The sequence below is a fragment of the Brachypodium distachyon genome, chromosome 1 (genome assembly GCF_000005505.3).
Source record: "Brachypodium distachyon strain Bd21 chromosome 1, Brachypodium_distachyon_v3.0, whole genome shotgun sequence".
In the NCBI taxonomy this organism is placed as follows: Eukaryota; Viridiplantae; Streptophyta; class Magnoliopsida; order Poales; family Poaceae; genus Brachypodium; species Brachypodium distachyon.
The window spans coordinates 60,447,264-60,461,676 of NC_016131.3; the positions used below are offsets into that span (position 1 = coordinate 60,447,264).

General features: G+C 43.0%; 1 long non-coding RNA gene across 1 annotated transcript; it reads right to left on the bottom strand.

The window, feature by feature from the left end:
- Window positions 1-6,362: 6,362 nt before the first annotated feature.
- LOC112270056 lies at window positions 6,363-12,607 on the bottom strand. Its single transcript, XR_002962369.1, has 2 exons — window positions 6,853-12,607; window positions 6,363-6,771 (listed from the first exon to the last, which is right to left on the bottom strand). It is a non-coding gene; the product is annotated as an uncharacterized LOC112270056 (long non-coding RNA).
- Between the last annotated feature and the right edge of the window lie 1,806 nt (window positions 12,608-14,413).

The following is a 14,413-nucleotide window of genomic DNA, read 5'->3' on the forward strand; positions in this document are numbered from 1 at the left end:
AAAAGTTTTTTTAAGTCAAAGTGTGCGTCAACAGGTATATATCAAGCCTTTCCAACCAGGAGGGGTAAACAAGTGGAGCCGTAAATAAAAAGAAAGAAAGGAATGATCAAGCAAAAGAATAAAAAGGAGAATGAAGGGGAAGATGAAAAAGACCAAGGTGGATGGAGGATAAGGATGACTTGGTCTGCACCGTCCCTTCCTCCATTACTCCCCGGTACCAGGGTGGCGTTGCACATTTGTCGAGGGCCCGTATATAACATACAAATATATACCCCTTGAGGGGGTTGTATGTACTCTCATTCGTTATATCTTAAATCCATTCAAGTCTTGAGGTAACGAGACCGGCTCTAGGATATCTTGAATGACTCGAAGCGAAGGCACACACATAACAAACCAGTGCGTCGAGGATTTTGCATACCCTCTACTCATCTAGACCTGGGCATAGCCCGGGCCGGGCCAGGTCTCGAGCCAAAAATGACCTTTCTGGTATTAATAATATTTTTAAGGATAAATAATTATTTTTATACATATTTTTAGAAAAAAATCTTTCATCCATTTGGGATTTTTTTTGGGCTTTTGGATCGAGCTTCGGGCAAGAAACAAAGGCCCGGGCCAGACCCAGGATATGCCTGGCTTTGGGCTGGGCCGCCCATGCCCAGGTATATACTTGGCTCTCTCTTCTCTTTTTTGCGAGGAATACTCAGCTCTCTCCTAACATAGGAGCATGTCATGCGCACACCACGAGGCGACTAAACTTGTTTTAAAAACATCGACTCACGCATGTCAACTTTATTGAGTGTACAACAACCTCCTAATAAGACCGGCATACACGTGACCAAGAAACACAGCTTTACAGATGCCGAATGATCTCCAAAGAAAAACAAAAAAAAGAAAGAAATACCACAATATACCATGCCTTGCAAGGATGGATTTTTTGACGGAACCTCCTCGTCAAGAAGGCAGGGTGCTCCTGCAATTCATTAAGAAGAATAGAATCGCTCTGTTTATAAGAAAAGCCGAGCCGAAAAACCGTACAATGCACGGCTTATTCAAGGAAAATCACACAAAAACCTTGACAGTGAGTATTACAAAGCAAATATGACAAACAATTCGCAACCGGAAAAAGTGAACCACCGCCCGCTCCAACGACGCCGAACAGGAGCAGCTCCTAACGCCATAAGAAGGTAGACAAAGCTGGGCCTCTCCGGCGACCGAAGCAAAGAAGAGGTCACCCCGACAGGTACAAAATGTGTGCGCCATCTCTAACCAAGTCCTAGCCACACTCACTGCAACACCTCGACCACCGCCATACGAGGGCTCCAAAGACAACACCTCCCACCGTTGCCCGGTCCAGAAAACTGGATCTAAGCTTTCGCTCGGAGACACCTCCATTGCCAGGGATGAGGTGCAAAGGGGATACACGACGATGCCTTCGAGAAGGAAAACTGCGTCCTCGGACACCATCGTCGACGGCAGCAACAAAGGCAGTGCAAGGCTTTCACTTCATCCACCAACAACCTACCGCAGACAGGAGGAAGATCGCAGCGAACCGAAAAGCTGAGGAAGATTGACCAAAGGCACCCTCCACCACCGCTCCAGGACGCCGACGAAGCCCGCTAGATGCCACGAAGCCCAAAACCCACTGGTTGGTTGAGGGGGCGGTCGGGGTAGGAGGCGGCGGCGGCCGGGGTCGGGGGAGGGGTTGGCGGTGGCCCGGGTCGGGGTAGGGAGTGGCGGTGGCCAGGATTGGGGTCGGGGGCAGAAGAGAGAAGAGAGGAACAGAGGTGGGTTTGATCGGGGAGAGAAGAGAGCAGAGAGGGAGAGAAGAGAGGGGTGGCGGCGGGCTGAGGGAGAGAGAGAAGTGGTGGGCTGTGGGTGGGTCATTTATACCGTCCCCAGAAACCCTAAAAATGATGGGCCGGCCCAATTAAAGAGCTGGGCTTAGACAGGCATCACTGGCGGGCCAAGCGTAACAACCCGTCACTAATGGCCTGAAAAATGAACTTTTGCATAACAAAAATGGGAAATAATTTTATTTAACCAAGCATTTGTAAACCTCTTTGGAAATATTGTTTGTCATGACAAGAAGCACATTTTTTTAAAACATGGATACATTATCATGAACGATGGCATAAAAATTGACAAAAATTTGGTCATTTGGTTTAAACCTAAAGTTCAACGATCGACTATTATGGGAAATAACAAGATTGTACCACATAAGCAATTTTTCAAATGTTACCATCTGATATTATTGTTCCATCATGTTAAGCAAGAAAAAATAAGACATCAGCAAAAAGAATCACATTTTTCTGATTTTTTATGAATTAGTTATGATTTTATCAATCTTCAAATGTCTCCAGGGGTCATCAGTGGCGGGCCTAGATTTAAAGCCCGCCACTGGTGTGCGTTTTTGTGAATTTTGTTATTCTTCACATAAAACCATTAGTGACGGGCCTCGCGCGCCCGTCACTGATGAGTGGTCATCAGTGGCGGGCGTACCACACCCGTTACTGATAAGGGGTCATCAGTGACGAGCGAGCACGCGACCGTCACTGATGCCACTCATCAGTGACGGGCGTGGAAGACCCGTCACCGATGACTCGTCACATATAGACTGTTTTGTAGTAGTGACAGCTCCTCCATCCACATCCAACCACAGATCCGGCGCCCTCACACCATGGATCCGGCGACGCCCAACAGACCCACCGCCCTAGCCAACCCGCCGGCTCACTCCGGCCACCTCGCTGACACAAGCCCCCATGCCGCCCCGCAGGGACCCTGTTGTCCGCCCCCAATGGAACCGGGCATGAGGTCCCAGAGCCGCACGGAAGGCCAACCGGCAGGCCGCCGCCTCGTCGTGGACCCACCGCCTCGCACTGGAGCCACCGAACTGGCGACACCATGGGGAAACGCGCCACCGCCAAGAAGGGGAAAGCCCCCCCCCCCCCCCTTGGGAGCTTTGCGGCATCCTCTGGCGGCGGTGAGGTGGGGGATGCATATCCTTAATTCTGTCGACGTATTTACGTATATACTTATTTTCTTGTGTAGGATCCTTGAGCTCGTATTTCTGCATATATTTTTTTTCTCTTGTGTTTCGCAGCGCGTGGATCACGACGATACATACTACTGAATCCGTACGGATAACTGGGAGCACAAACGAGCCCATTTTGAGGATGCAAAGCATTAAGCATGCATCTCCGCATTTTAGAAACAATGTGAAAATCACAGCTGAACGTATACAACACGTTTCACATGTCCACTTAGAAAAAAAAACTCACTCCTATCCATAACAAATGTCGGGGATTCAGTATAATTTTATACGAAATCTATTATGAATCGGAGGAAGTAGAAAATAAAGAAACAAAACAAACATGGAAAGTCATGTCCTTTTGTACTGTGTACAAAATCACATGACGATCGAGCTGGCTAGCTAATTTGTTCATTGCAGCTTCGTGAGAGCATAATCTCAACCCCACCTCATATGTCCTCTAGCGGCTTTGGAAGGTGCATTTTTTCCCCCCACGATCAACTGATCTGATTCCATATTATCAAGATAGCGGCTTTGGAAGGTGCATGTTAGTTCAACCACGTACGATAGCAGATTGCGTTGGTTGCACCTACAACTAACACGTGCATATATCCATGGCCATCACACGACGGCCAGACGGAACTACTCGTAGTTAATTAATAGTACTCCATGCATTCCTTTATATCCATCATTACTGGCTTTAGTGGGCGTTCTTCAAGAAAGATTTTGGGTTTTTACTAGATCTAGGAATGACGGTACTGTACACAAAACCGCGTTGTCGCTGATACGCGCAATAATCGACGTGCGTGTGCTTGCAGTCCCGGGGAGAAATGATTTAGATGGGTCCTTGCGAGGGGTCGCTTTACGCAGCAGGGGATGAGTATCCGGTCGTCTCTGCTGGCTGCCGCTCTCGACTCTCGAGAGATATCGCGTGCTAATTATGCATGGTAGCAGCGCAGCGCGGCCGGGATGTGCTTCAAAGTTTCTATCGGGCCGGAGCTGCCATGCATGTGGAGTAGAAATGATTCCGCGATCGTCCCGGCACTATGTAATACGGGTCAATGATTAATGGCCCCGTTTGGTCTGGTCTAACTAAACTACCTCCCTCCTCCCCCAACCTGTCAGTGGGACCAGGCACTATTCGCCGTTTCTTCGACAGCATTATTCTATTTCAAATGTTAGAAAAGTGCAAACAGATAGAACTATGGTGTAGAAACGTAGACATATTACAAGGGTGTGTCTAAGATAAGTTGACCGAGAAATAAGAAAAACTATAAAATCTAAGTCATGTGTGAATCACAATCACATACAAATACCTAATTGCACATACAAAAAACTTAATGTGCAACTTACCCGGCTCAAAAGACTAAATTGTATTCCGTCCGTCCAGAAACAAGTGAAACCAATTTGTCTAGATTTGTATATATCTAGACGTGTTTTAGTGCATAGATACATGCGAATCTAGATAAATCCGAGTCACTTATTTCTAGACGGAGAAAATACATTAGAAGAAGAGGTGATATGCAGCTTGCCCAAAAAACAAATACACTCAAGTCATAATCATGTCCAGGGAGTCGTGTGCAACTCACATACAAAAAACTCAATTGCACATCAAAAGTTGGTCTTAGTGCATAACCAACCTCCAAAAAACTAAATTTTCACATCATGAGGTCATGTGGTCAGGTGCAACTCACCTAAAAGAACTAAATTGCACATTAAGAACCTTAATGTGCAAGTCATAAAAAAAAAACTGCGCGCATTAAGAGATGAAAATAGCAAAAAAACAAACTCAATTGCACATAATTATAAGGTATGAGCAACTGACCCCAAAAAACTCAATTATACTATATGAGAAGCGATCTTGTGTAGTTGGTCTCAAAAACCTCTTATCCCTAGCTATTTTCAGGCAACATATTTAGAAAACCAAACAAAATGCACAGTTTCGAATCAAAGAAAAGAAAAACCTGGAGTAGCCGAAGATATACACAGACCAGTAAACCCTTAGGGCCTCTTTAGTCAACAAATCGTACGGATTCTATTGGATTGTATGCCATGCAGACACATAACATTAGTTTAAAATTTTTATGTGCTCATATTTTTCAATTTTATGATAAATAAAAAATTATCGAAAAAATATTTATTTGAAGAAACAATTATCTCAAAAGTTCATGACAAACCAATCATATACAATCAAAATGCTGAAACATATATACTCCCTCCTTTTCACAAAGAATGGCGCGCACACATTTCAGTGTCGAACTTTCACAAACAATTAGACCACTAATATGTACACTATATGTTATAAAATTTATGCCGTTAGATCGTTTTTTTAAATACGGATCCAATGATATAATTTTATAGCACCTAATTATCATATCATTAGTTTAGTTGTTGGTCAAAGTAAAACCTCAAAATGCCGTGCGTGCCAATCTTTGTGAAAGGAGAGAATACGTACCACATTGAATGAGTGATTGGCAACAAGCAAGGTAATAGTAGTCTTAATAGGATGATCAGACCACCACAAACTAATTGTAAAGATAAAAGAATTCTATACTCGTTTGATTCGTAAGATTGAAACTCGAGTGAATACGTAGCAGGAAAGAACGCACTTTATTGTACGGAGTATTAGTAAAGACACAGAAATTAATCATGCAAGACTACGCAACGAAATTTTGGTTTCCAGCGTCGTTTTTGTGGCAGCTCCACTGTCTTGCCGCCGTGGTCGACCCATGGACCAAGACTGCAGTTTGAGGCTTCCACCGGCCAATGACAACGACCAGCCTGTACTACTGTTTTGCTGGTGTGACTACACGCCAAACCTCACGGTGCCACCCCAAGTATATGCCTTCCTTTTCACAGCCACACACATGTTTCCTCCTTCATTTAATTTTTTTTTTAATTATGACTTACCTAATTAACTAAGAGAGAAAGGAGAAAAGACCAAACATGTAGCTATGAAGTAGGGTGCAAATACTTGGGGTGGCAGAGCCACCCCGTTAGACTAGATGGCACGAGCTAGGACAACACAAACCTCCTACTAGCTAACGTGAAGTTCACTGAAAACTGCAAATCAATCCTCCAATTGAGAGAACCATATAGGTGCATCTATATCAATATCAATATATTAAGAAAAAAAAACCTGTGGCTGAACGTACATGCTCAAGGTCAGAAATTGCTCGATTGATTAGAGATTGAGTCGGATGGGTCCAACATGTTAAACTTGTCACACTCGTTAACATCTACTTCCCAGTCATCAAGCGAGGCCCCGCTCTGAGCATGGTCTTAACCCCAGCTTTAGAGCAAAGCGAGGTTAAAGAGGTTGAGAGTATCATCATTTAGGAACGCCAGCTCAAAATAAATAAATAAATCATTTAGGAACACTGAATACATGCGGAAACACCCTTAAGTAAGACATAGAGGCTACAAGCCTACAACGACTTCCACTAACCACCGGAACAGGCCTGGTCATTGTTTGAGTCTCCACTATTTGCTACCTGTGTGTGTCAGCCGGTCGGCTAATTATACGTCAGTCAGCGCTTATAAGTTAGAAAGTTAGCTGGACACTTCGTACGAACGAATAATCTTGTATGACAGCGATAGATCTCCTCATACATGGCACACCTTCGACTAAGACTAACTGCTGACAATTAGGGAGAATCCGACGCTTTCTGACAACGACCAACACTCAATTTTCTACCTACATGGTCTGGTTTGATCTCTATTTTGTTTCTGATGCCCCTCAGCTGAAAACAGAAAACACCAATAAGATCACTGCAGCAATTTGAGAGGATTTCCTACAATCCGCGGATTTCAACGAAAGTTACCCTTGTTGTCCATCAGTGGAGGTGGAGCTAATCAGTGTACAAAATTGGGAAAGATACACATGGGAAACTTTGGGGACAGCTGCCCAGTTGCATCGCTTGTTCGGATCAGGGAATTGTCAAAGGACGACTTTACCTCTTGCAAGAAATCTTTGATCTCTGCGGTTGCCCAGAACAATGTATTTTTGCATGTAATAAACCATTTCATTGCAACAGGAGGGCATGTACTTCCGTCAAACAGATTCCATAAGCAAAGTGGCGATAGATCATCAGATGCAAGGGAAATCAATGTCAGTAGATTAAAGTTTTACCTCTTATGAGACTATATTCGGGTAAAACAAAAGTAGAAGCACAAGCATATACTACCTAAGAAACAAAACAGCTGATAAATATCTAAAAACTGAGTACGACAAAGTTCCCAAGTAGGAGAAAGATGGGGCAAACTTGATTCGGTATACCACATGCTTGAATTCATGGTCAGATCAGATTATCCAGATTTAATGTTGTCAGAAGAGATTTGCCCTTTGTATCTGCAAGTTAAGAATCAGTCAAGATGTTATGGAAACCCTGTGAGAAAACTGTGAACTACTTACCTCTTCTCAAGAGAAGTCTTTGAATTTGACACATTTCTCCCCATCGCTGATGCTTTCCAGGAAAATTACGATCCTGATGGATCAGCCCAGCATTTTATTAAGTAAACAATAAACAATACACCGAACGAAATATGAGCCCAAAGTAGAGACTTCGTCAGGAAATCCCCAGGGTTGACCTTGTTTGGCAATTCTACTACGATAGTTGTGTCCCGCATTCCACTCCTAACAAGGGCTCCTTTTGGTGGATGGGAAGACATAATGAAGCTGGCTCGCAAATTCAGAAACTTTGGTTCATGTCAGGTTAAGGATAGATCATCCCTTTTCTGGAAAGATAATTGGAGTGGTGTACTGGCTCAGCGTTTTCCTAGATGCTTTTCTTATGTCAAGGACAAGATTGTTTCGGTTCAGGAGGTTATGAAGATTTGCTGGATTTGTTCAGCCTCCCCCTTTCTGAACAGGCTTTCCAAGAGTTTCAAGATATTCAGTTAATCATAAATGAGACTCAGCTCACTGGCGACAATCTGGACGTTTGGACCTACCCATGGGGTACTCGAGAATACTCGGCAAAAAAAATACTATAGGCTTCACTTCTCAGATCTTCCCACAGACAGACTTTTAAGCTGAGTGTGGAAAAGCAAATGTGTTCCGGAGGTGTTTGCTAGGCTGCTTATCAACGATCAATTAGATACAAAGGATATCATTACCAAGAGGCCACAGATAAAATTCTGCTTCATGTGTTCTTTGTGGATCCAGCTCCCTCGAAGATAGTGATCGCTTATTTTTTGGATGTGTTTTTAGCAGAAAATTTTGGAGCAAGATTAGCATTTCTTGGGACTTGACTGTTGAAGGTAGCGATCACTTATTCTTTGGATGTATTTTTAGCAGAAATTGTTGGAGCAAGATCGGCATTTCTTGGGACTTGACTGTTGAAGATAGTGATCACTTATTCTTTGGCTGTGTTTTTAGCATAAATTCCAAAGATACTTTTAGGCTAACTTGCTTCATGGAGATCTTTATTTTGGCAGGCTGGCACATTTGGAAGCAACACAATGATCTGGTTTTTGATAGAGAGGTCCCTATGATTCGCAGGTGGTACAATAGCCTTAAGCAGGAAGTCTTGTCCCAAACTGTTGGGTATAAGGAGGTAGTTCGTCCTGTTCTTCTAGATTGCTTTGCTTTGGTTGACTCTGTGACCTAATGGTCTGTGTTGTGTCTTGTCCCCTGCCCTCGGAGCCCCCCCCCTCCCCCCCTTTTCTAAATATTTAAAGTACATATATCTTTTCCTATTTAATATACCTCACCATCAGAGCCTCTCCTACAGATATTTCTAAAAAAATCACATTCTTTCAGGTTGTTGTTGACAAAGTGATCCGGTTCAATGAGCCTTCAACGTTGGCAAAGATAAAGAAAGAAGAAGGGCACATAAAGAGTTACTTTTCAACACCTGGTACAACTGTGGACCATTGTCATCATACCCAGCAATTAACAAAGATACACCAAATGGTATTACACCACTGCATGAAACAAGGTACTGACGAAAATAATTATCACATCAAATCTACAAGGAAAAAAGAGCCGACTTCATGTTTGAGTGCTTCAGAAATCAAAAAAAGCACAATCAACAATTATGTCCAGCATGCAGAGCATTCTAAAAAGGCATACTGGTGCAGATCTTAAATTTTATGAAGTCTGAACTGAACTTTCAGATAGAATGTTGTGAACGGGTTCAAGAAAAAATGACAGCAAGAAAATCTTATCAGGGTTATTATATGTGCAGCAAAACCAAACTAGTGATGTAGGTCATGTGGATCACATGGATAAATTAGGTCCTAAATAGTCATACTAAGTAGTGAATACAATATTCATTTATATCATTTTATGACCGGGATTCATTTAAATGATACTCCCTCTGATCCATAATAAGTGTCGGGCATTTAGTATTCCCTCCGTTTCATAATTCTTGTCTCAAATTTGCCAAAAAATGGTATCTATTCCTAAAAGGTGTCTAGATACATGTAAAATTTCGACAAGAATTATGGAACGGAGGTAGTACCAATTTGTATGAATTTTGTACTAAATCCCGGACACTTATTATGGATCAGAGGGAGTAACAAGGAATTACTTGAGTCAAAACAAATTAGTGTTGCTACATTGAGCTAACAGTTTATGTATGAAAACATAATGCAAATTATATAAGGTTTTCAATTGATAATAAAAATATCCAGCACCTTAATTCCTAATGAATAGATTGGGCAGAACAATTTCATCATTTAATAATCTACTGAAATCAATGGAAATATACATCAACTTAAGTACTTAGCATTCCCATATTGTGTGGACTCCTGCATAACATCAGTAGTTTCTCTTACTAGCTGTGGAACAGGTATGGCTTCCTGAATTTATTTATTTTCTTTACAAACTTAAGAAGTACGAAGCAGACGTTACAATAGTTGGTTCAAGACAATAGGACAGTTATTGGATAACATATACGACGTTTATTGACTACCAGGAATCGTTGTGCAGAGACCATGGGTGATTACTGATTACAACTCATTCAAAGTGAACATTATTTTCCACAATATGGTACAACCAGAAGCAACAACAGTCTTCACTGTATCTAGCTTCATGATCAACTTACCTATATTGGCTTTCAGATTATCAGAATATAACAGTAGAAATGATTTATCATGTTTAGAAGTTTCATGCAATATACATATTCATGTAATATACATAATATGATAATGATACATCTTATGAGACATTACTTCTATTTAACTTCTATTGTTGACTTGTTGGTTAATTTTCTAACTCCCTCCGTCCAACAAAAGATGTCTCAAGTTTGTCAAAATTTGGATGTATCTAGACATGACTTAGTGTATAGATGCATTCAAATTTAGTCAAAGATGAGACATCCTTTGTTGGACGGAGGAAGTATTAGTTCCAAAGATGTTCCCTTGCATGCATTAATTTCTAGCCAGGAAAGGCATAGATTGAGGTTCACTAGGATTAAATGATGGCTTGGTTCAGTAGTAGTGCATCGTGCAATAAGGATCACATGATATTCTATTTCCTAAGACAATGAAACAGTAAGAATCATGCTGAGGATATATGTTTTTTCAACAAGTCCACAACATATTTAGCGAACATGTCAAACAAATTTAATCTCTAAAATACCTTACACGAATGATAATATTGATGTGCTTGCTTCCAACTTTTCCTCACCAAAGATGGAAAGCTGGACCCATGCCACTGCAAACAACACAAGGTAAGCAAATGGACATATGCAACAAATAATTGAGAGTTGACAATCATCGATCTAGTCAAAGGTTAGTTTATAATAAATTAATCCATAGTAAAGTTGTGAAATTGATAGTAAGATGCAACTAGAAGAGAAAACGAGCTCCAACTTGTAATGTTTGGATAATAATAGTAATAATAAAACTCAGTTTATTTCTCAATGTCGCTTTGCTCCTGTGATCACCAACCTTCATTAGACTATTGGTGAACCTACTATACTTGTAGAGTTTATTTTGATGAGTATTGGCTTCTGCAGTACTGGTAGACGTCTGGAACACAGATAGAAATTCAAATTTGAAGATGACAAACTCCAATACATCAAGAAAATAAGAAGGGCGCAACGGTATAATTATCAATATATTAACTTCAATTATCTAAATGCACGTATGTTGCTAAGGAATTAAAAGTATGTATTGCATGAGTTGCTTAAGTGCTAGTGTATTGCATGAATTATTTAAACTTTAAACGCTTGTGCCCTCATATTTCCTAGTCGTGTTTTAAATAACAATTATCTCAAAATATACGTCAAATCAACTATAATCCCAAGACCGTGATACTGTAATCTATCACATAGAATCGGTCGCAACTACTGTGATTTACTAGCAGCCTAGGGACCAATCTTGGCGGAGTGAATGGGCAGCCACCAACTCTGATCTTTAGAAAAGTAAAGATAGAGATAAAGATAATTTCCATGAACACTGAAGAAACCCTGGATGCTCTCAGCTTTCGTGCTAAGAGGTTACTCCAATATCTTCATTTCAGCATAATCTGTATTAAAACAGAGTGCAGAACAATGCACAAGAAAAATGTCATAAGAACACAATTTTGCCATGTCATTTGACTCAGATCAAATAAACACAAGTGCACTGAAAAACTATTGCAGAGAAAATGGTATTTTGGCAATTGACAAGTTCCAACTATCAAACTATGCATCTCTATTCTTCGAAGGGGTACGCATAGAGGCTTACCTGGTCCTATACACATGTCTGCATAAACAATATATCCTACAATCTAGAACCTACCATGCTTTTATAAGTGATTATAAACATAATAACCAATCATGATTATTATTGATTGAACTGCTCTGTTGATTGGCTCCAATTCTTCCAATACTAAATTACAAAAGAACTTGATTACAGCAACTACATGTGGACTAGATCCTAGATAGTAGCAAAGAAACCCAAACCACTTGTAGTTATCTTTATATACTTCTCCCACTAGACCCAAACCACTCAATTGAAGCCTGACACTCAATCTGCCAGCCTCTATAGGCACTCAGCAGCTCCAAATTCAGTCTCTCTGCACAACTCCATGTAACAATATGGATTAACCAGAGAACATCACCCAAACTAAGAGACGGGCCAAAACCCTAACCATATGCCCCAGGCACACTGAAGACCGACATTGGCCCTAACAGAACAGCACGGAAGGAAAGGATTAATCAGCGCACGGGAACCTCGATCTGGTTACAATCAATCTCAGGCGAGAGAGGGAGTGGGAGAGGGTGCAGAACCTCGAGGAGGTGAGGGATAAGGACTGGCTACGGCCATGGCCGGCGGCGGCGACGGTTACCCCAGGGTTCTTCCTCCAAAATTTCCTGCTATTTGATTCCGGTTGGGGTGGTGAGTGGAGATCAGACGGGTCGACGGCAGCCGTCCGATAAAACATGGATGATAAAACGAGAGGGAAGATGAGAGTCCGTGATAACTGATGCTCCCTCCGTCGGCTATCCAAGAGCAAATCTAGCGGTTACCCAACCACCCGAACGATCCGAACTCGGTTTTCGGTTTTGGGCCGAAAAATGGGCCAAACCAGTTGCCGAATCGAGCCCATTTATTGAAAACCTAATTCGGATCACCGAATCGCTTCATTTCTGCACACTATATATAGCGTTCGGAGGGGGCTTTTCGGTTCCAACTCCGACCTCCCCTCCGCCACAATCCACCCCCCTCCGCCGTCGCCGCCACCCACTCCATTTCCAGCAAGCTTCCTCGGCAAAATGCGGCCCCAATCTCCTCCGCGGCACGTGCCTGGCCGTTGGTCCCCGCAGCGGCCGGCTCACCATCGCCGAGGAAGAAGCCCGGCGCCGCCAGTTCGAGGATGGCCGCAATCGTGGAGCCCGCAAGTGGGTGAGGTGGGCCGGCCTCAGCGCCCGCCGGGGAGGGGGATCTCGACCGCCGTTACAGCTATACCGCCGCCGGGGAGGGGAGCTCGAGCGGCGTCCACCCCACGCCGGCGAGTGATTGGCTTCGCCCTCCTCTTCTTCCTCCTCCGATTCGTCGGTGGAGATAGTCGGGGTGGCGGAGGCGGATGCGGCGGAGGAGGCGACGGACGAGGATGCGGCGGAGGCGGAGGCACAAGAAGCTGCGGAGGCGGGGTTCGACCCCGAAGACATCGCATGCCCGAAGGAGGCGTCAAAGCACTCCATCGCTGAAGTCGATGCGCGCCGCCTCGCCACGGAGGAGAGGATGCTCGCAGCGCCCTACGACCTCTCCAACGTCGTCCCCGCGCCTCCGGTGACGGCAGCACCCCCGGTCATCGTCCGAAATCCGACGAGGGGACAAGAAGCCGGCTGAGCCAGCGAGGAGCATTTTGTTTTTGGGTGTTTGCTCCTCTAATTTAGTTAACTTTTGGTAAATGTTGAACTAGTAGATGTAGTAGAACATAAGTATGTGGACAAATGACGAACTCCGATGATGTGCGATGTGAAATCGCGAAGAACCAGCCCCTTATTTACATGAATTTTGCGCGAAGTTTCAAATTTCTCTTTTGTTCGGTTTTCGTATTCAGTATCTGTTCTGCCAGAATTGAGACGTTACCGAATTCTCAAATTTGGTTGATCAGAACTCGATTAGTTCGGATCGTTCGTGGTCCGTAACTACTAGAGGTTCTATGAGGCCTATTTTCCCCGAAACCGAATTTGGGTATGTATGGCCGTACTAAAAAAAACTAGTACGAGTAATACCTAGTCTTTTGGGTTTAAGAATCCAAAGAAACTAGGTGATTCCCCGCGCGTTGCCGTAGAAAATTCTATTTGCACATAATGTTACCAACAAATGATCAAATGCAAACAAATATTGTAAAACCAAACGACTTATCATATAAAACACGAACAAATCATAATAAAATGATCAAATGCAAAAGAAATATGAATATTGTAGAACCAAATGACTTTTGAACATTAACTATTTTAGGGAAATGAAAAGGTAGCTAAATGAATTGCTCGTGGGTTGCATGATGAGCATGATGTGGATAATAATGTGGTAAACCTTGCATGTTGAGCTTGCAAACATTAAATGCATTTTAGTAGGGATCAACTTTATATTATAGGTACTACAGATTATAAATTACAACATGGTTTCTGATGAACACATATGCTGGACACGTGTCTATGCTGCTCACTTTGCTTGCAACGTGTCCAAAGGGGTGCTTTCCGTGTCGATCGCCGCTAGAGACACCAAGGGGTTCTTGCCGGCTGACGCCTGCAATGAGGAATAAGCACTCGGATGGAGTCCTTCGGATCTGGAGGAACAAGACCCTCCCAATGACGCCATTGATGCTGGAGACCAGGAGCTTGTGCGCCATGGAGGGAGAAATTGCCACTAACGACCTGCCTTCCCGGGCTCCTGGCCCATGAAACCATAGGGGCAATGGTCGCCCATCATCTTCAAGAT